Source organism: Pelophylax lessonae, assembly GCF_965119305.1.
Source record: "Pelophylax lessonae genome assembly, chromosome: 5".
NCBI classification, from domain to species: Eukaryota; Metazoa; Chordata; class Amphibia; order Anura; family Ranidae; genus Pelophylax; species Pelophylax lessonae.
The window spans coordinates 506060276-506083875 of NC_138772.1; the positions used below are offsets into that span (position 1 = coordinate 506060276).

Here is a 23600-nt window from a genome sequence, read left to right on the forward strand (position 1 = left end):
CTGAGCAGCCGCACTTGCTGCTCCCCCCCCCCCCCAATCTCCCTCTGAGCAGCCGCACTCACCACTCCCCCCGGTCTCCCTCTGCGCAGCCACACTCGCCGCTCCCCCGACCCCCCCCCCGGTCATCTGCAAAAAAGGTCTGTATGCTTACCTAATTATTGTCTGGTCCAATCATGTGGTCCTCTGTGTCAGTGAGCGGAGGCTGCAGGGGAGAGGAGGGAGTGGTGACGTTACTCATAGGCTCCCAGCCTTTATTGGCATTCCCTCCTTTTCCCTGCCGTCGCTTTTAGCTGACACGGGAGCTGCAAGGTCATGTGACCGGAGCGGACTAAATATAGCTAAGTATATACTGTAGACCTTTTTTTACACCAGTTAGGCAGGATAGGTAGCAGAAGGGAAGGAGGGAGTGGAACATTTTTAAGCATACCTATTATTCGGCTGGAACTGTACTCTAAAGTTACCCAGGTCATCATTGGCTTACATAAATCCTGACTGTAGCAGAGTCCAACTTCAGTCTGGTTTCTTTAACTTCACACACCTTGCTATAGGTCCCTTAGCGCAGTGGGCAACCTCACTGACCAATGGAGGGGTCAAGTAGGAGCTTTAGTGTTGGCCGTCATGGGCATCCAATTAAAGCTGGCCATACACTAGTAAATTTTATAAACAAATGTTCATTCTTATGAAAATTCTCATCAATACATTTGATGACATGTCAACAAATGTTTGAAAGTTTGTATTAACATTTGATTTTGGAGTGAAGGGATATTTCCACACAAAAACCACATTTACCGTTTAGAAATTAATTTGAGACTTTTTTTTTTTATCCTGCTCCTTCAAATTTTCGAATCAGCGTGGGTGAAAATAAACGTCGATTTGACCCCACTAATGATTTTAAAAACAAGAATTTTTAAATGAAACTCTACTAGTATATGACCAGATTGCAATAAGGTTTACCCTTGCCAGTGTATGGCCAGCTTTCAAAGCAAGTCATATGCTGCAGGACATACGAGCGGGTGGAAGGAACCATTGCGTACGGATGATGACCTCCAAAAGAGAAGAATAAATGCATCCTTTTACCAGGGCTGGCCTTCTATCTAAGTGATACTGTGATGACAGGGTCACTTTTATGCACACATCTGCTTATATTTTTTTATTCCAAGCAACCACAATCCATGAACATCTGTGCCAGGATAAAAAAAAAGGAAGAGCTGGGTAGGCCTTGGTGCCAAACTGAGTTTATATGGAAAAAAAAGTTCAAACTTTATTATTGAAAGAATGTACAGTGTTTCTGTACAAGGGGAGAGAGCCACAAGCGCCAATCTGAGTGTAGCATAAAAACTTTAATGTGGGATAAATTGCAAGTGGGTTAGGTCTTTGGCAGGAGTTGTGAGTGCAATGCCCTCATCCCTACATTAGCATATAGCGGACAAGAACACCCCCTTTTGGGACTTTAACGGGCAGAACACTCAAATTGTTTAAAATGTAAATTTCTAAATTTTATTATACAAATACATTAGAACAAATATCACATAAATAAGTAAAAAAGTCGACTGAACAAGGAAGAGAACAAGACCATATTATGGCATCAAGGACCCTACTGGGCTGCAGAGGCCCAACGCGTTTCGATGTTTTGCAAATATTTTATCTTCTTCAGGGCTCTTTAAGCATAAAGTCAACAAAAGGTATATGGTCAGTTTCACAGTTAGTCGCATGATTAAAAGCGTGCTGTCCAGACACGTCAGGAGAAATGCCAAGGGCTCCTAGAAAAAAAGGGCACTACCAAAGTCACATGAGTCCCAGATGTCTCAAGGGAGGGGGGTGCCGCGGAGAGGGAGACCTGTCAGCCGTGAGGAGCCAGCCATCCTGTGATGTCTGAACTGGATTGAGACAGCGAGATTTTTTTTTCTTGTATATAAAGACTGACCTGTATGGAAAAATCCTTTTCATCCTAATACTCACCTCATCCGTTGTTCGGCATCACGCTTTGGGCTCTCATTTTTCCTGATATCACTTAAGGACCAAAGAAATTATCCCTCCATTTTTGAAGAGTGCCTATATCTGAGTGTGACATTCTGTGGTCCTTTTAGACCCCCTTGTGGGGCCCTCTCTCCGCGGCGCCCCCCGAGACATCTAGGACTCATGCGACTCTGGTGGTGCCCTTTTTTCTAGGAGCCCTTGGCATCTCTCCTGACATGTCTAGACAGCACGCTTTTAATCATGCGACTGTAACTGTGAAACTGACCATATTTGGATACCTTTTGTTGGCTTTATGCTTAAAGACCCCTGAAGAAGATAAAATATTTGCAAAACGTTGAAACGCGTTGGGTCTCTGCGGCCCAGTAGGGTCATTGATGCCATAATATGGTCTTGTTCTCTTCCTTGTTCAGTCACCTTTTTTACTTATTTTTGTGATATTTGTTCTAATGTATTTGTATAATAAAATTTTGAAATTTACATTTTTTTTTTTTGGATTCTAAACGTTTATTGAAAGTATACTCAAGTACAAAAAAAAAGAACCATTTGTAACATCATTACAAAAATACATTGATAATAGATTTTTTCAAAGCAAGAGTCATCAAATAAGAAATGGTCGGATAACAAATTGACCTCGGTGTCCCTTTATGATGGGGGAGTTTTCCACTCTTTTGATGCACTATTAAACATGAAAAGCATCCCTCACTCTGAAAAATTCAACTACGATCTCATTAAAAATTACTTTGAGTCGTACCACTCTAAACCATCAGGATCTCCTCTGTACATTTGAACACATATGTTTAAAGGATCTCACAGGCAGGAGACATATCTCCACAATTTATACCTCACTCAACACAAGTGACTCGGATGCAAAGTTGAGTTATATGATCAAATGGGAATTGGAACTGCAAACCTCCCTATCAACGGGGGACTGGCTAGATATGTGGCTGAATTTATGTAAGGCCACCAAAGCTCTGGGAGTAAGGGAAACAGCTATTAAAATATTTACGAGATGGTATTATACCCCCAAAAAATTAAATAAATTCTACCCTGAGATCTCCCCCAATTGTTTTAGGGGCTGTGATACTATAGGTTCTTTATTACACATTTTCTGGGAATGCCCCAAAATCCAAAACACCTGGTTGGAAGTATTCCTCTTGATAGAGAGGGTAACGGGAGAAAATTTCCATTATCTCATCTACAATGCTTACTTTTTAAAAATATCCTAGAAATTTCCACACGTCTGACACATACCGTACCATCTGTATTGCGATGTTTAAAAAGGGGGTGCCTTTTGAAATTTCAAAAGCTCTCGCCAAAGCGAGAAGGACAGGAGGGCTGGGAACCAGGAAGAGGGACTTTAAGGGTACCAAGTAGACATTGAACTTTAATCAAGAGATAGATAAAATGTTAAAGCTTTATTTAAATATACATAATAAAAAATCATCTGCTTAACAATAGGCAGAATGAAAAGACTGAAGGTTACATAAAACAATACAAACAGTTATTGGGATATATCACATGAATGTTGTCAACAGTGTTATCAAGACCATACTGCATTAGATAGAAGTGGCTAATCAGGTCGATAATCCGGCTCTAGTCCACGAAACAGGCGCCCAACATGTTTTGCCAGGGGCGTTTAAGCTGTTGAAGCTATGGTCATGCTAGTATATCAAAAAACAATAAAAAGGAAAAAATAAGAAAAATGAGTGCAAGAAACTTATATAATCATGTGGGCATTATGCCATGCAGATCCGAAGGAGGAAAGCCACACCAATTGGAGAAATTACCCAAAAGCCCAAACAGATCCGAAGGGTGACACACATGCATAGGGCTATGGGAGACCAAAAGGAAGCTGGGGGGGGGGGGGGGGGGGACGAGTGCGGGAGCCGATATTAAATAGCTCAGATTATAGAGGGGTGTAACTGAATGGAAAAAGAACAACAGTTGTAGTGCAGCCTGCATGCATCAGCATATCTGTTTTAATATCTCATTCATGTGCAATATATCACATTGCTGTTAGAGAACTGCTAGTTGGAAATCATGGGGAGATGAGCAGGAACACGTCAAGAAATTGTTAGCCCTGGCAATTAGATAAATTACCGAGCTGTGAAAAAATATATAAAAGGATATATGTAAAATTGGTAAAAAGTGTTCTCAGAAGAGGAAAAGAAAATAATATATCCATACATTATATTCGATATAGAAAGGGGCCCATTTACACACCTGAACCACTACCTTCAGCCATGTAGCTAAGCTGGTTTTAAGAGCTGACAAAGGCAACCAAGTCAAGTCCCAAGAATAACAGCCCGGACAAAGTCACTGCTGTCAGACTGAAGGTGAAAAACGCACTGCAAAGATGTAAAGGAATTAGCAGAATATTAGATCGTTGTATATATGTTGGGAGTCAGGTATTATAGAGTGATATAAATAGATGGTATAGAGTTGCTCAGAAAAACTTGCCTGTAGACGCGATTCCTGCATTGAGTCCCCGTGTACTAACGCCATCTCTAATGGCGCCGGTTTATATATCGGCTCCAACCCGACCGCGCACTTCCGGAGGAAGTGACGATAGCCGGGTCCGGTCTCGAACTGCGCATGCCCCGAAGAATGGCGCATGCGCAGTGCTAACAACATCCATAGGGCAACACGGGATGCCAGAAGGAAAAAAAATTAACGTATTGCGATGTTATGGGTCATCACCAAACATTGGAAAGAAGCAGCCGTTCCTTTCACTCAAGTTTTAGGTGAAATTTACATTTTAAACAGTTTGAGTGTTCTGCCCGTTAAAGTCCCAATAGGGGGTGTTCTTGTCTGCTATATGCTAATGTGGGAAAAAAGCAAGGTTACAAGAGTAGCGTGAATATAGGCATCAAAACATAAGGTGGTCCTGTGCATCTGGTATCCAGGGGGTCTCTCTAAGTCCAAACGGAGCTTGTGCAGGGGAGCGGGGGTCTCCCATGGAAGGCTGGGGACTGTCCTGGTCCGTGGCTGGTCTCGCTTCGCTGCTCCGCACGTAGAGGGGCCGTGATGTCACTTCCTGGATGCGATGCTTCAGACAAACGGCGACGTGTTGCGGAGCATGCGCTCTTTCTTCAGGCCGTGCCGCCTTATCATGTTTTGATACCTATATTCACGCTACTCTTGTGAGTGACATTGCTTTTATCCCACATTAAAGTTTTTTATGCTACACTCAGATTGGCGCTTGAGGTTCTCTCCCCTTGTATTTTATGACAGAGCCGCTTCTTTCTCTACCGCCAGCAGCCATCTCAGTGGACAAGAACTTGTATTGGAACTTTTAATACCCCCCATCCTCCAGCCCAGTAAGGACTGCCTGAGCATTACTGGCAACCTGTTTGCGCCATTACCCCCCCATTTGCACAGTGTTTCTGTATACTGTATATATTTTATTGTTTAGAGCTGAAAATACATTTAAATAAAAATTGTAATCTTTTACTCAGGTACATATGAAATATTGCATGTTAATATTTACTCCTTGGATCCAACAGGTGGTGATGTGGCAACAGAAGCGCCTAAGTACCAGGCTGTTTACAGCTGTCCCACCTGGGCACTGGCAATAGTAAATCATATCTTCTTGGCCAAAATGTTTTTATTCTTGTCTTGCCTGAGCATAAGATAAAGAAAATCTATATATAAAAAAAAAAGCAAACCACTATAAAAATAAGTAAAAAAAATATATATATTTTTCAGTCCCTGTAAGAAAGTTCAGAACAACATTGAACATTTAATATGTCCGTGTGATGGCAAATGGCAGGATGTTCACCTCGCTGTACGCTGTTAGATAGAAATCGTTCTCTCTCTGCAGGGTGGTAAAAATTTGTCGGGATCTGCTCCTCTGAAAACAGCACTTTATATTTCCAGATTAATGTCACAGTACAGCGGCCAGGAAGCCTGCTGTCTGAGTGTTCGCTCTGTCAACTGTAAAATAAAGTTTGTTGTAATGCTTAACAAGCTATACTAAATTGATTATATGAGACTGATAAAGAGAGGCTTGAGCTCAGGTCTATATTGATGTTAGGCTCATTTCAAGTCACTAGCGATATTGGATTTTGATTTTTCTTTTCTTTTTTTTTTTTTTGCTTATATGGCGCCAACCACCTATTTTTATTTTCTTTTTATTTATTTTTTTTATTTTTATGCTTTAGGCCTCTTTCACACGGAGTGGACCGTATTTCCATCCGCTCCGGCACTTTTTTTTTTTTTACAGACACAGATGACACTTGTGTCATCCACTCCGTATGTCCGCATATCATCTCATCCGTTTGCGGATGATAATACGGACATAATGTATGTCTATGGGATTGCGGATGTCAGCGGATGACACCGCTGACATCCGATTTTGCGTCCTTTACGTTTTTTTAAACGGAAGAAAAATAGGGTTCTGTTCCGTTCCTAAAAACCAAACAGAACTGAAAGGACGCAAATCGGATGTCAGCGGATGGTTATCCGCTGACATCCGCAATCCCATTGACATGCATTATGTCCGTATATCATCCGCAAACGGATGGGGTGATATACGGACATACGGAACGCCCGTGTGAAAGAGGCCTTAGTCCCTATCATCCCCTACATACCAGCTGAAAGTTAAAATCAGGAAGACTGGAAATAACCACACCCAACTGCCAGCAAGAGAGAGAAAGCACAAAGAAAAAAAATTATAAATCAGCCTTTCCTGTCTGCAGCTCTGATAGTGTCATATTACAGGCACTGTTGGTTAATTATTACCAGTTTGTTTTGGGTTTAAGGCCCTTTCACACCGATGCATTTTACCTTGCAAGAAAAACGCAGTAAAAATGTTTCCTTTTAAACCCTTTGGGACGCTTCACACCATTGGTGCGTTTTGAAAAGTCCTGCATGCTGCATCTTTTGTGCGGTTTTAAAAAAACTGCACCAAAAACGCAGCTTCCCCCCTGAAATTAATGGAAAACACAACATAAATGCAACAAAAATGCACTGCATTTACATTTTTGGTGTTACATGTCCATTTTTCATAGATGCAGGCAAACAGGAAATGCACTGGAAACGCATCTAAAATGCGGCACAAACACGATTATGCTACAGAGCAGTGTGAACGTAGGCTTTGAGTGCACACAGAGTTCAAAGAGAGCTCAGACTGATGTCAGGAGGTGGGATTTTGAGATTACTAAAGAAATACTGGAAGGATCACAAAAAATAAAAAGTCCAATTATTTTGGGTAATAATGATAAATTAAAAGATGATACATTTTTTTTCCCCTAAAATTCAAAAAAAAAAAAAGCAGAAATTAAAATATCTGACCTACTGGAAAGCTTTATATGAAGTGATAAGACTCAATTCACAGTACTAACATAGGAATAAAGATCTTTATTTAAGCCATGGGACTGTACATTTTAAATGTCAATCAAAATAACTGTCACTTCAATAAAAAAAAAATAATAAATAATTGTTTGGTATTTGAGATCTGTATACTGAGCCTAGAGGCGGTATGTGAGATCTGTATACTGAGCCTAGAGGCTGAATTCACAAAGCTAACACACCAGGGGAAAGGTTGCTGTGGAAACATGTCAGTTATTCTTGGCTGAGTGCCAGAGATTTGAAAAAAACAAACAAACAGCTAGGTCACATGACCTGTGATGTCATCAACTACCCCCTATATAAGGAGGCTCTCGGCAGGATCCTGCCAGTCCCAGAGTGCTCATTACACAGTGCAGACGTGTTATTTTTCTCTGGTGATATTTTGCTTGCGATTTTAATCTAGCGATTTTGTTTGATTATTATCTATTGCAATTTCATTCTCTTACGCTTCAAGAAAGCTTATTGTTCAGAATGAGATTTTTTCAGTGTAAAAAGGCTGTTTATCACAATAACACCAAAGATAAACAGATGACTGGAAGACCACCTATGGAAGAAGGTATCATTGCACAACCTACAGATACCCCAACAAAGAAGCCCAGAAAAATGAAGAGGGCTCGAGCTTTTCTACGCGGATGCTTTAGAGCAGCCGCTAAATGCTTTTGTGTCGACTGTAAAGTCTATGGCCCAACCCGGGAGACCGAGGATTGGACTGGTGAGTATTGTGAATATTGATAGGTTTATTTTCTACTTTTCCCTATTGATGACGGGTGACATATCCCATATGTACATATGTATAGGGATGGGCAGGGCACAGTGACTGGCACACGTGGTCCTGGATGGACATGCATTGTAACAAGCAGTGTGGGGAGTAAATCACATAATAGTGGATGGGAAGAAGACAAGCCTGGTTTACATTAGAATTGCTGGATTAAGTCTTGTAAACACCAATCTGTGGATTTTTTAAAATTAAGTGAAGCAAATAGTAAATATTACAAATCCCTCTTCATTTGGACCGGTTTAGAACTGTTAGCAGCTGTCCGGTAGAATGATGTCTCTACTCATTTCTAACAATGAAAGCCTCTTCCACAGATCACCAACAGTCACTGTCAGTTGGGATGGGGGTGAGCGGTTTGTCAGTTGGGATGGGGGTGAGGGGTTTGTCAGTTGGGATGGGGGGGGGGGTTTGTCAGTTAAGTAGCTCAGTAACTGGAATCTCATTGGTGGAGATTTGTGTCCTCTATGATTTCTATATCCTCAGCGATGACAGTCTGTGTGCGATATGGTGCAGAGCTGTATAAGGGGAGCAAAGTCTCATCCCCCACCTCTCTGCCAACTGACTTTATTTTTTAACAAGCTTTGCATGCCCCTTACTACAGGCTGAGCTGAAGACCTCAGTGCCAACCAACAAGATGGCGGTGCCAACCAGCCACCAGAAACATGCAATATGGACATTAGGGATGAGTTGAACACTGCGAACGGGGGAAAAGTTCGTTAGAACATTCGAACTCCATTAACCACTTAAGCCCCGGAAGATTTTACCCCCTTCCTGACCAGGGCCTATTTTGCGATTCGGCACTGCATGACTTTAACGGACAATTGCGCGGTCGTGCGACGCTGTACTTAAACAAATTTTACGTCCTTTTTTTCCCACAAACAGAGCTTTATTTTGGTGGTATTTGATCACCTGTGCAATTTTTACTTTTTGCGCTATAAACAAAAAAAGTGTCAATTTTGCAAAAATAATATTTTTCAAATTTTTTTATATGAAATTCCCCAAAAAAAAATGTAAAATCAAAATTTTTTAACATTTTAGGCCAATTTGTTTTATGCTACATATGGTTGGTAAAGAAAATAGCAAAAAGCGTATTTTGATTGGTTTGCGCAAAAGTTATCGCGTTTACTAAGGGAAAGATTTTTGTCATTTTTGTTGTTTTTTTTTTTTAACGCTTAATGGCGGCGATCTGCGATTTTTTTTTTTTCTGGGACTGCAACATTGCGGCAGACAGATCGGACCCTTGACTGACATTTTTGACACTTTTGGGGGTACCAGTGACATTACTACAGTAATCAGTGCTATACATATGCACTGGCAGGGAAGGGGTTAACTTTATTAGAGAAGGAGGGGTTAAGTGTGTCCCTAGGGGAGTGCTTCTAACTGTAAAGGGGTGTGGCTTTTCATGTAACAGCAGAGATCTACGGTCCTACATAGCAGGACCGTATGATCTCTGCTGTTACACAAGGGAGAATGACAGGCGGCTTTGTTTACATTAGCCACCTGCCTTTCTCCCTCTGTAACCGACGATCGCGAGTCACACGCGCGGGGATCCCAGTGAGCGTGTGGGGGCGGGAGCGCGCCTCCGGCGGCTCGCGCTCGCCTCCTCTTGGCTCGCAGGCGAGTGACGTACCGGTACGTCACTTTGCCTGCAAGGGGCTGACCGCCGCAGTATATGTACTTGCAGCGGTCGGCAAGTGGTTAAAGCCTTTGGGATTTACTTTGGGACATCTAAAACAGACCCGCATTGATCTGAGCGCTCACACCTTCATCTCTCTGGCAGTAGCAGTTCCTCATGTCTGCGGACATCACTGAGCGCTATGTGTAATCAGCTGCAGACCCCTTTACGATTAAGGCCCCTTTCACACTTGTACAACCTAAAAGTCACGTGATTTTTGCCACGATTTTGACAGAACTTGAAGCAATGCCTGTGTAATCTTGAGGTCTATGGACCTCAAAACGCATCAAAGTCGGACCAAAGTAGTGCAGGGACACATGGAGTAGGACTTGTCATGCAACTTTGCAGTCCCAAATCACAGGACAAGTCGCACAAGTGTGAAAGGGGCCCACGTCCCCATCATCCCCTACCAGCTGAAAGTTAAAATCAGGAAGACTGGAAATAACCACACCCAACTGCCAGCAAGAGAGAGAAAGCACAAAGAAAAAATAATTTATATATCATCAGCCTTTCCTGTCTGCAGCTCTGATAGTGTCATATTACAGGCACTGTTGGTTAATTATTACCAGTTTGTTTTGGATTTAGGGCCCTTTCACACCGATGCATTTTTCCTGCAATCTTACCTTGCAAGAAAAATGCAGTAAAAATGTTTCCTTTTAAACCCTTTGGGACGCTTCACACCATTGGGTGCATTTTGAAAAGTCCCGCATCCTGTATCTTTGGTGCGGTTTTCAAAAAACTGCACCAAAAATGCAGCTCCCCACAGAAATTAATGGAAAATGCAGTATAAATGCAACAAAAATGCACTGTGTTTTCATTTTTGGTGTTACATGTCCATTTTTCATAGATGCATGCAGCCAGAAAATGCACTGGAAACGCATCTAAAATGCGGCACAAACACGATTATGCTACAGAGCAGTGTGAACGTAGGCTTTGAGTGCACACAGAGTTCAAAGAGAGCTCAGACTGATGTCAGGAGGTGGGATTTTGAGATTACTAAAGAAATACTGGAAGGATCACAAAAAATAAAAAGTCCAATTATTTTGGGTAATAATGATAAATTAAAAGATGATACATTTTTTTTCCCCTAAAATTCAAAAAAAAAAAGCAGAAATTAAAATATCTGACCTACTGGAAAGCTTTATATGAAGTGATAAGACTCAATTCACAGTACTAACATAGGAATAAAGATCTTTATTTAAGCCATGGGACTGTACATTTTAAATGTCAATCAAAATAACTGTCACTTCAATAAAAAAAAAAAAATAATAAATAATTGTTTGGTATGTGAGATCTGTATACTGAGCCTAGAGGCGGTATGTGAGATCTGTATACTGAGCCTAGAGGCTGAATTCACAAAGCTAACACACCAGGGGAAAGGTTGCTGTGGAAACATGTCAGTTATTCTTGGCTGAGTGCCAGAGATTTGAAAAAAACAAACAAACAGCTAGGTCACATGACCTGTGATGTCATCAACTACCCCCTATATAAGGAGGCTCTCGGCAGGATCCTGCCAGTCCCAGAGTGCTCATTACACAGTGCAGACGTGTTATTTTTCTCTGGTGATATTTTGCTTGCGATTTTAATCTAGCGATTTTGTTTGATTATTATCTATTGCAATTTCATTCTCTTACGCTTCAAGAAAGCTTATTGTTCAGAATGAGATTTTTTCAGTGTAAAAAGGCTGTTTATCACAATAACACCAAAGATAAACAGATGACTGGAAGACCACCTATGGAAGAAGGTATCATTGCACAACCTACAGATACCGCAACAAAGAAGCCCAGAAAAATGAAGAGGGCTCGAGCTTTTCTACGCGGATGCTTTAGAGCAGCCGCTAAATGCTTTTGTGTCGACTGTAAAGTCTATGGCCCAACCCGGGAGACCGAGGATTGGACTGGTGAGCATTGTGAATATTGATAGGTTTATTTTCTACTTTTCCCTATTGATGACGGGTGACATATCCCATATGTACATATGTATAGGAATGGGCAGGGCACAGTGACTGGCACACGTGGTCCTGGATGGACATGCATTGTAACAAGCAGTGTGGGGAGTAAATCACATAATAGTAGATGGGAAGAAGACAAGCCTGGTTTACATTAGAATTGCTGGATTAAGTCTTGTAAACACCAATCTGTGGATTTTTTAAAATTAAGTGAAGCAAATAGTAAATATTACAAATCCCGCTTCATTTGGACCGGTTTAGAACTGTTAGCAGCTGTCCGGTAGAATGATGTCTCTACTCATTTCTAACAATGAAAGCCTCTTCCACAGATCACCAACAGTCACTGTCAGTTGGGATGGGGGTGAGCGGTTTGTCAGTTGGGATGGGGGGGGGGGTTTGTCAGTTAAGTAGCTCAGTAACTGGAATCTCATTGGTGGAGATTTGTGTCCTCTATGATTTCTATATCCTCAGCGATGACAGTCTGTGTGCGATATGGTGCAGAGCTGTATAAGGGGAGCAAAGTCTCATCCCCCCACCTCTCTGCCAACTGACTTTATTTTTTAACAAGCTTTGCATGCCCCTTACTACAGGCTGAGCTGAAGACCTCAGTGCCAACCAACAAGATGGCGGTGCCAACCAGCCACCAGAAACATGCAATATGGACATTAGTGATGAGTTGGACACTGCGAACGGGGGAAAAGTTCGTTAGAACATTCGAACTCCATTAACCACTTAAGCCCCGGAAGATTTTACCCCCTTCCTGACCAGGGCCTATTTTGCGATTCGGCACTGCGTGACTTTAACGGACAATTGCGCGGTCGTGCGACGCTGTACTTAAACAAATTTTACGTCCTTTTTTTCCCACAAACAGAGCTTTATTTTGGTGGTATTTGATCACCTGTGCAATTTTTACTTTTTGCGCTATAAACAAAAAAAGTGTCAATTTTGCAAAAATAATATTTTTCAAATTTTTTTATCTGAAATTCCCCAAAAAAAAATGTAAAATCAAAATTTTTTAACATTTTAGGCCAATTTGTTTTATGCTACATATGGTTGGTAAAAAAAATAGCAAAAAGCGTATTTTGATTGGTTTGCGCAAAAGTTATCGCGTTTACTAAGGGAAAGATTTTTGTCATTTTTGTTGTTTTTTTTTTTTAACGCTTAATGGCGGCGATCTGCGATTTTTTTTTTTTCTGGGACTGCAACATTGCGGCAGACAGATCGGACCCTTGACTGACATTTTTGACACTTTTGGGGGTACCAGTGACATTACTACAGTAATCAGTGCTATACATATGCACTGGCAGGGAAGGGGTTAACTTTATTAGAGAAGGAGGGGTTAAGTGTGTCCCTAGGGGAGTGCTTCTAACTGTAAAGGGGTGTGGCTTTTCATGTAACAGCAGAGATCTACGGTCCTACATAGCAGGACCGTATGATCTCTGCTGTTACACAAGGGAGAATGACAGGCGGCTTTGTTTACATTAGCCACCTGCCTTTCTCCCTCTGTAACCGACGATCGCGAGTCACACGCGCGGGGATCCCAGTGAGCGTGTGGGGGCGGGAGCGCGCCTCCGGCGGCTCGCGCTCGCCTCCTCTTGGCTCGCAGGCGAGTGACGTACCGGTACGTCACTTTGCCTGCAAGGGGCTGACCGCCGCAGTATATGTACTTGCAGCGGTCGGCAAGTGGTTAAAGCCTTTGGGATTTACTTTGGGACATCTAAAACAGACCCGCATTGATCTGAGCGCTCACACCTTCATCTCTCTGGCAGTAGCAGTTCCTCATGTCTGCGGACATCACTGAGCGCTATGTGTAATCAGCTGCAGACCCCTTTACGATTAAGGCCCCTTTCACACTTGTACAACCTAAAAGTCACGTGATTTTTGCCACGATTTTGACAGAACTTGAAGCAATGCCTGTGTAATCTTGAGGTCTATGGACCTCAAAACGCATCAAAGTCGGACCAAAGTAGTGCAGGGACACATGGAGTAGGACTTGTCATGCAACTTTGCAGTCCCAAATCACAGGACAAGTCGCACAAGTGTGAAAGGGGCCCACGTCCCCATCATCCCCTACCAGCTGAAAGTTAAAATCAGGAAGACTGGAAATAACCACACCCAACTGCCAGCAAGAGAGAGAAAGCACAAAGAAAAAATAATTTATATATCATCAGCCTTTCCTGTCTGCAGCTCTGATAGTGTCATATTACAGGCACTGTTGGTTAATTATTACCAGTTTGTTTTGGATTTAGGGCCCTTTCACACCGATGCATTTTTCCTGCAATCTTACCTTGCAAGAAAAATGCAGTAAAAATGTTTCCTTTTAAACCCTTTGGGACGCTTCACACCATTGGGTGCATTTTGAAAAGTCCCGCATCCTGTATCTTTGGTGCGGTTTTCAAAAAACTGCACCAAAAATGCAGCTCCCCACAGAAATTAATGGAAAATGCAGTATAAATGCAACAAAAATGCACTGTGTTTTCATTTTTGGTGTTACATGTCCATTTTTCATAGATGCATGCAGCCAGAAAATGCACTGGAAACGCATCTAAAATGCGGCACAAACACGATTATGCTACAGAGCAGTGTGAACGTAGGCTTTGAGTGCACACAGAGTTCAAAGAGAGCTCAGACTGATGTCAGGAGGTGGGATTTTGAGATTACTAAAGAAATACTGGAAGGATCACAAAAAATAAAAAGTCCAATTATTTTGGGTAATAATGATAAATTAAAAGATGATACATTTTTTTTCCCCTAAAATTCAAAAAAAAAAAGCAGAAATTAAAATATCTGACCTACTGGAAAGCTTTATATGAAGTGATAAGACTCAATTCACAGTACTAACATAGGAATAAAGATCTTTATTTAAGCCATGGGACTGTACATTTTAAATGTCAATCAAAATAACTGTCACTTCAATAAAAAAAAAAAAATAATAAATAATTGTTTGGTATGTGAGATCTGTATACTGAGCCTAGAGGCGGTATGTGAGATCTGTATACTGAGCCTAGAGGCTGAATTCACAAAGCTAACACACCAGGGGAAAGGTTGCTGTGGAAACATGTCAGTTATTCTTGGCTGAGTGCCAGAGATTTGAAAAAAACAAACAAACAGCTAGGTCACATGACCTGTGATGTCATCAACTACCCCCTATATAAGGAGGCTCTCGGCAGGATCCTGCCAGTCCCAGAGTGCTCATTACACAGTGCAGACGTGTTATTTTTCTCTGGTGATATTTTGCTTGCGATTTTAATCTAGCGATTTTGTTTGATTATTATCTATTGCAATTTCATTCTCTTACGCTTCAAGAAAGCTTATTGTTCAGAATGAGATTTTTTCAGTGTAAAAAGGCTGTTTATCACAATAACACCAAAGATAAACAGATGACTGGAAGACCACCTATGGAAGAAGGTATCATTGCACAACCTACAGATACCGCAACAAAGAAGCCCAGAAAAATGAAGAGGGCTCGAGCTTTTCTACGCGGATGCTTTAGAGCAGCCGCTAAATGCTTTTGTGTCGACTGTAAAGTCTATGGCCCAACCCGGGAGACCGAGGATTGGACTGGTGAGCATTGTGAATATTGATAGGTTTATTTTCTACTTTTCCCTATTGATGACGGGTGACATATCCCATATGTACATATGTATAGGAATGGGCAGGGCACAGTGACTGGCACACGTGGTCCTGGATGGACATGCATTGTAACAAGCAGTGTGGGGAGTAAATCACATAATAGTAGATGGGAAGAAGACAAGCCTGGTTTACATTAGAATTGCTGGATTAAGTCTTGTAAACACCAATCTGTGGATTTTTTAAAATTAAGTGAAGCAAATAGTAAATATTACAAATCCCGCTTCATTTGGACCGGTTTAGAACTGTTAGCAGCTGTCCGGTAGAATGATGTCTCTACTCATTTCTAACAATGAAAGCCTCTTCCACAGATCACCAACAGTCACTGTCAGTTGGGATGGGGGTGAGCGGTTTGTCAGTTGGGATGGGGGGGGGGGTTTGTCAGTTAAGTAGCTCAGTAACTGGAATCTCATTGGTGGAGATTTGTGTCCTCTATGATTTCTATATCCTCAGCGATGACAGTCTGTGTGCGATATGGTGCAGAGCTGTATAAGGGGAGCAAAGTCTCATCCCCCCACCTCTCTGCCAACTGACTTTATTTTTTAACAAGCTTTGCATGCCCCTTACTACAGGCTGAGCTGAAGACCTCAGTGCCAACCAACAAGATGGCGGTGCCAACCAGCCACCAGAAACATGCAATATGGACATTAGTGATGAGTTGGACACTGCGAACGGGGGAAAAGTTCGTTAGAACATTCGAACTCCATTAACCACTTAAGCCCCGGAAGATTTTACCCCCTTCCTGACCAGGGCCTATTTTGCGATTCGGCACTGCGTGACTTTAACGGACAATTGCGCGGTCGTGCGACGCTGTACTTAAACAAATTTTACGTCCTTTTTTTCCCACAAACAGAGCTTTATTTTGGTGGTATTTGATCACCTGTGCAATTTTTACTTTTTGCGCTATAAACAAAAAAAGTGTCAATTTTGCAAAAATAATATTTTTCAAATTTTTTTATCTGAAATTCCCCAAAAAAAAATGTAAAATCAAAATTTTTTAACATTTTAGGCCAATTTGTTTTATGCTACATATGGTTGGTAAAGAAAATAGCAAAAAGCGTATTTTGATTGGTTTGCGCAAAAGTTATCGCGTTTACTAAGGGAAAGATTTTTGTCATTTTTGTTGTTTTGTTTTTTTAACGCTTAATGGCGGCGATCTGCGATTTTTTTTTTTTTCTGGGACTGCAACATTGCGGCAGACAGATCGGACCCTTGACTGACATTTTTGACACTTTTGGGGGTACCAGTGACATTACTACAGTAATCAGTGCTATACATATGCACTGGCAGGGAAGGGGTTAACTTTATTAGAGAAGGAGGGGTTAAGTGTGTCCCTAGGGGAGTGCTTCTAACTGTAAAGGGGTGTGGCTTTTCATGTAACAGCAGAGATCTACGGTCCTACATAGCAGGACCGTATGATCTCTGCTGTTACACAAGGGAGAATGACAGGCGGCTTTGTTTACATTAGCCACCTGCCTTTCTCCCTCTGTAACCGACGATCGCGAGTCACACGCGCGGGGATCCCAGTGAGCGTGTGGGGGCGGGAGCGCGCCTCCGGCGGCTCGCGCTCGCCTCCTCTTGGCTCGCAGGCGAGTGACGTACCGGTACGTCACTTTGCCTGCAAGGGGCTGACCGCCGCAGTATATGTACTTGCAGCGGTCGGCAAGTGGTTAAAGCCTTTGGGATTTACTTTGGGACATCTAAAACAGACCCGCATTGATCTGAGCGCTCACACCTTCATCTCTCTGGCAGTAGCAGTTCCTCATGTCTGCGGACATCACTGAGCGCTATGTGTAATCAGCTGCAGACCCCTTTACGATTAAGGCCCCTTTCACACTTGTACAACCTAAAAGTCACGTGATTTTTGCCACGATTTTGACAGAACTTGAAGCAATGCCTGTGTAATCTTGAGGTCTATGGACCTCAAAACGCATCAAAGTCGGACCAAAGTAGTGCAGGGACACATGGAGTAGGACTTGTCATGCAACTTTGCAGTCCCAAATCACAGGACAAGTCGCACAAGTGTGAAAGGGGCCCACGTCCCCATCATCCCCTACCAGCTGAAAGTTAAAATCAGGAAGACTGGAAATAACCACACCCAACTGCCAGCAAGAGAGAGAAAGCACAAAGAAAAAATAATTTATATATCATCAGCCTTTCCTGTCTGCAGCTCTGATAGTGTCATATTACAGGCACTGTTGGTTAATTATTACCAGTTTGTTTTGGATTTAGGGCCCTTTCACACCGATGCATTTTTCCTGCAATCTTACCTTGCAAGAAAAATGCAGTAAAAATGTTTCCTTTTAAACCCTTTGGGACGCTTCACACCATTGGGTGCATTTTGAAAAGTCCCGCATCCTGTATCTTTGGTGCGGTTTTCAAAAAACTGCACCAAAAATGCAGCTCCCCACAGAAATTAATGGAAAATGCAGTATAAATGCAACAAAAATGCACTGTGTTTTCATTTTTGGTGTTACATGTCCATTTTTCATAGATGCATGCAGCCAGAAAATGCACTGGAAACGCATCTAAAATGCGGCACAAACACGATTATGCTACAGAGCAGTGTGAACGTAGGCTTTGAGTGCACACAGAGTTCAAAGAGAGCTCAGACTGATGTCAGGAGGTGGGATTTTGAGATTACTAAAGAAATACTGGAAGGATCACAAAAAATAAAAAGTCCAATTATTTTGGGTAATAATGATAAATTAAAAGATGATACATTTTTTTTCCCCTAAAATTCAAAAAAAAAAAGCAGAAATTAAAATATCTGACCTACTGGAAAGCTTTATATGAAGTGATAAGACTCAATTCACAGTACTAACATAGGAATAAAGATCTTTATTTAAGCCATGGGACTGTACATTTTAAATGTCAATCAAAATAACTGTCACTTCAATAAAAAAAAAAAAATAATAAATAATTGTTTGGTATGTGAGATCTGTATACTGAGCCTAGAGGCGGTATGTGAGATCTGTATACTGAGCCTAGAGGCTGAATTCACAAAGCTAACACACCAGGGGAAAGGTTGCTGTGGAAACATGTCAGTTATTCTTGGCTGAGTGCCAGAGATTTGAAAAAAACAAACAAACAGCTAGGTCACATGACCTGTGATGTCATCAACTACCCCCTATATAAGGAGGCTCTCGGCAGGATCCTGCCAGTCCCAGAGTGCTCATTACACAGTGCAGACGTGTTATTTTTCTCTGGTGATATTTTGCTTGCGATTTTAATCTAGCGATTTTGTTTGATTATTATCTATTGCAATTTCATTCTCTTACGCTTCAAGAAAGCTTATTGTTCAGAATGAGATTTTTTCATTGTAAAAAGGCTGTTTATCACAATAACACCAAAGATAAACAGATGACTGGAAGACCACCTATGGAAGAAGGTATCATTGCACAACCTACAGATACCCCAACAAAGAAGCCCAGAAAAATGAAGAGGGCTCGAGCTTTTCTACGCGGATGCTTTAGAGCAGCCGCTAAATGCTTTTGTGTCGACTGTAAAGTCTATGGCCCAACCCGGGAGACCGAGGATTGGACTGGTGAGCATTGTGAATATTGATAGGTTTATTTTCTACTTTTCCCTATTGATGACGGGTGACATATCCCATATGTACATATGTATAGGGATGGGCAGGGCACAGTGACTGGCACACGTGGTCCTGGATGGACATGCATTGTAACAAGCAGTGTGGGGAGTAAATCACATAATAGTAGATGGGAAGAAGACAAGCCTGGTTTACATTAGAATTGCTGGATTAAGTCTTGTAAACACCAATCTGTGGATTTTTTAAAATTAAGTGAAGCAAATAGTAAATATTACAAATCCCGCTTCATTTGGACCGGTTTAGAACTGTTAGCAGCTGTCCGGTAGAATGATGTCTCTACTCATTTCTAACAATGAAAGCCTCTTCCACAGATCACCAACAGTCACTGTCAGTTGGGATGGGGGTGAGCGGTTTGTCAGTTGGGATGGGGGTGAGGGGTTTGTCAGTTGGGATGGGGGGGGGGTTTGTCAGTTAAGTAGCTCAGTAACTGGAATCTCATTGGTGGAGATTTGTGTCCTCTATGATTTCTATATCCTCAGCGATGACAGTCTGTGTGCGATATGGTGCAGAGCTGTATAAGGGGAGCAAAGTCTCATCCCCCCACCTCTCTGCCAACTGACTTTATTTTTTAACAAGCTTTGCATGCCCCTTACTACAGGCTGAGCTGAAGACCTCAGTGCCAACCAACAAGATGGCGGTGCCAACCAGCCACCAGAAACATGCAATATGGACATTAGGGATGAGTTGAACACTGCGAACAGGGGGAAAAGTTCATTAGAACATTCGAACTCCATTAACCACTTAAGCCCCAGAAGATTTTACCCCCTTCCTGACCAGGGCCTATTTTGCGATTCGGCACTGCGTGACTTTAACGGACAATTGCGCGGTCGTGCGACGCTTTACCTAAACTAATTTTACGTCCTTTTTTTCCCACAAACAGAGCTTTATTTTGGTGGTATTTGATCACCTGTGCAATTTTTACTTTTTGCGCTATAAACAAAAAAAGAGTGTCAATTTTGCAAAAATAATATTTTTCAAATTTTTTTATATGAAATTCCCCCAAAAAAAATGTAAAATCAAAATTTTTTAACATTTTAGGCCAATTTGTTTTATGCTACATATGGTTGGTAAAAAAATAGCAAAAAGCGTATTTTGATTGGTTTGCGCAAAAGTTATCGCGTTTACTAAGGGAAAGATTTTTGTAATTTTTGTTGTTTTTTTTTTTAACGCTTAATGGCGGCGATCTGCGATTTTTTTCTTTTTGCGGTACTGCGACATTGCGGCGGACAGATCGGATTCTTGACTGACATTTTTGACACTTTTGGGGTTACCAGTGACATTACTACAGTAATCAGTGCTATACATATGCACTGTTACTGTAAAATGACACTGGCAGTGAAGGGGTTAACTTTTTTTGAGAGGGAGGGGTTATGTGTGTCCCTAGGGGCGTGATTCTAACTGTGATTGGCTGGGGCTTGAGGTGTAGGAACAGTGATCAACGGTCCTACATAGTAGAACCGTATGATCACTATTCATACACATGGGAGAATGACAGGCGGCTTGTTTACATTAGCCGCCTGCCTTTCTCCCGCTCTAACGGACGATCGCGAGTGACTGGCGGACATCGGGCCTCCGGCGGCGCACGCTCGCTTGCTCCCTAGACCCTCACAGGCTAGCGGCGCAGCCCTACGTCGCTTTGCCTGTGAGGGGCTGACCGCCGCAGTAAATAGTCGTGCGGCGGTCGGCAAGCGGTTAAAGTCTATAGGACTCTAACATGAAAAATCAAAAGTCCTCATTTCAAAGGCTTAAATGCAAGTTATTGCCCAAACAAAGTGTATGGGGACCCGGTTACAGACCTGGGGGACATGTACCAATGCAAATTTTTTTTTTAAAAACAATCGTTTTTACAGGAGCAGGGATTTTAATGATGATTAACCACTTCCATACAGAGCAGTTACACCCCCTTCCTGCCCAGACCAATTTTCACCTTTCAGCGCTCTCACACTTTGAATGATAATTACTCGCTGTACCCAATCAAATTTTTTATCATTTTTTTTCACACAAATAGAGCTTTCTTTTAGTTGTATTTAATCACCACTGGGTTATTTATTTTTTGCGATATAAGTGAAAAAATAGCGAAAATTTTGAAAAAAAAAAAAACATTTTGTTTTAGTTTTTATTATAAAATTTTGCAAATAAGTATTTTTTTTTCATAAATTTGGGCCAAAATTCATACTACTACATATCTTTGGTAAAAATAACCCAAATTAGTGGTTATTATTTAGTCTGTGTAAAAGTTATAGAGTCTACAAGCTATGGTGCCAATCACTGAAAATTGGTCAATCCTGATGTACCGACGGCCTATCTCATTTCTTGAGGCCCTGAAATGTCAGGACAGTACAAATACCCCCCAAATGACCCCTTTTTGGAAAATAGACATTCCAGGGTATTTAGTAAGAAGCATGGTGAGTTTTTTGAAGTTGTAATTTTTTCCCACAATTCTTGGGAAAATGAAGAAATATACAGTGGGTGCGAAAAGTATTCAGACCCCCTTAAATTTTTCACTCTTTGTTATATTGCAGCCATTTGCTAAAATCATTTAAGTTCATTCTTCTTCCACCCCATACTGACAGAAAAACACAGAATTGTTGACATTGTTGCAGATTTATTAAAAAAGAAAAACTGAAATATCACATGGTCCTAAGTATTCAGACCCTTTGCTCAGTATTTAGTAGAAGCCCCCTTTTGATCTAATACAGCCAGGAGTCTTTTTGGGAAAGATGCAACAAGTCTTTCACACCTGGATTTGGGGATCCTCTGCCATTCCTCCTTGCAGATCCTCTCCAGTTCTGTCAGGTTGGATGGTAAACGTTGATGGACAGCCATTTTTAGGTCTCTCCAGAGATGCTCAATTGGGTTTAAGTCAGGGCTCTGGCTGGGCCATTCAAGAACAGTCACGGAGTTGTTGTGAAGCCACTCCTTTGTTATTTTAGCTGTGTGCTTAGGGTCATTGTCTTGTTGGAAGGTAAACCTTCGGCCCAGTCTGAGGTCCAGAGCACTCTGGAGAAGGTTTTTGTCCAGGATATCCCTGTACTTGGCCGCATTCATCTTTCCCTCAATTGCAACCAGTCGTCCTGTCCCTGCAGCTGAAAAACACCCCCACAGCATGATGCTGCCACCAGCATGCTTCACTGTTGGGACTGTATTGGACAGGTGATGAGCAGTGCCTGGTTTTCTCCACACATACCGCTTAGAATTAAGGCCAAAAAGTTCTATTTTGGTCTCATCAGACCAGAGAATCTTATTTCTCACCATCTTGGAGTCCTTCAGGTGTTTTTTTTAGCAAACTCCATGCGGGCTTTCATGTGTCTTACACTGAGGAGAGGCTTCCGTCGGGCCACTCTGCCATAAAGCCCCGACTGGTGGAGGGCTGCAGTGATGGTTGACTTTCTACAACTTTCTCCCATCTCCTGACTGCATCTCTGGAGCTCAGCCACAGTGATCTTTGGGTTCTTCTTTACCTCTCTCACCAAGGCTCTTCTCCCCCGATAGCTCAGTTTGGCCGTCGTCCCAAACGTCTTCCATTTGAGGATTATGGAGGCCACTGTGCTCTTAGGAACCTTAAGTGCAGCAGAAATCTTTTTGTAACCTTGGCCAGATCTGTGCCTTGCCACAATTCTGTCTCTGAGCTCTTCAGGCAGTTCCTTTGACCTCATGATTCTCATTTGCTCTGACATGCATTGTGATCTGGAAGGTCTTATATAGACAGGTGTGTGGCTTTCCTAATCAAGTCCAATCAGTAAAATCAAACACAGCTGGACTCAAATGAAGGTGTAGAACCATCTCAAGGATGATCAGAAGAAATGGAAAGCACCTGAGTTAAATATATGAGTGTCACAGCAAAGGGTCTGAATACTTAGGACCATGTGATATTTCAGTTTTTCTTTTTTAATAAATCTGCAATAATGTCAACAATTCTGTGTTTTTCTGTCAGTATGGGGTGCTATGTGTACATTCATGAGGAAGAAGAATGAACTTTAATGATTTTAGCAGATGGCTGCAATATAACAAAGAGTGAAAAATTTAAGGGGGTCTGAATACTTTTCGTACCCACTGTGTATATATATATATATATATATATATATATATATATATATATATATATATATTTGTTTTTTACACAAAATTGTCATAATAACAAGTTATTTCTCACACACAGTATATGCATACTTGCAATTACACCCCAAAATACATTCTGTTACTCCTCCTGAGTATGGTGATACCACGTGTGTTAGACTTTTACACAGCCTGGCCACATACAGGGGGCCAACATGCAAGGAGCACTGTCAGGTGTTCTAAGAGCATAAATTACACATATAATTTCCTAACGACCTAGCACACTTTTGAAGGCCCTGGAGCACCAGGACAATGGAATTACCCACAAATGACCCCATTTTGGAAAACAAACACCCCAACGTATATTCTATGAGGCATAATGAGTCTTTTGAACATGTCATTTTTTTCCACAAGTTTTTGGAAAATGTGGAAAGAAAATGAAAACGCAAGTTGTCAATTTATAAGATATTTCTAACACATAGCATGTACATAGCAAAAATGACAAAATACATTCTGCTACTCCTCCTGAGCATGGCGATACCACATATGTGAGACTTTGTCACAGCATAGCCAC

The 23600-nt window shown here is 41.6% G+C and overlaps 1 long non-coding RNA gene across 1 annotated transcript in view; it reads right to left on the reverse strand.

The window, feature by feature from the left end:
* LOC309556979 overlaps positions 1 to 23600 on the reverse strand; it is a 462428-nt gene that overhangs the window by 38394 nt on the left and 400434 nt on the right. The gene's annotated exons all lie outside the window — the stretch shown is intronic.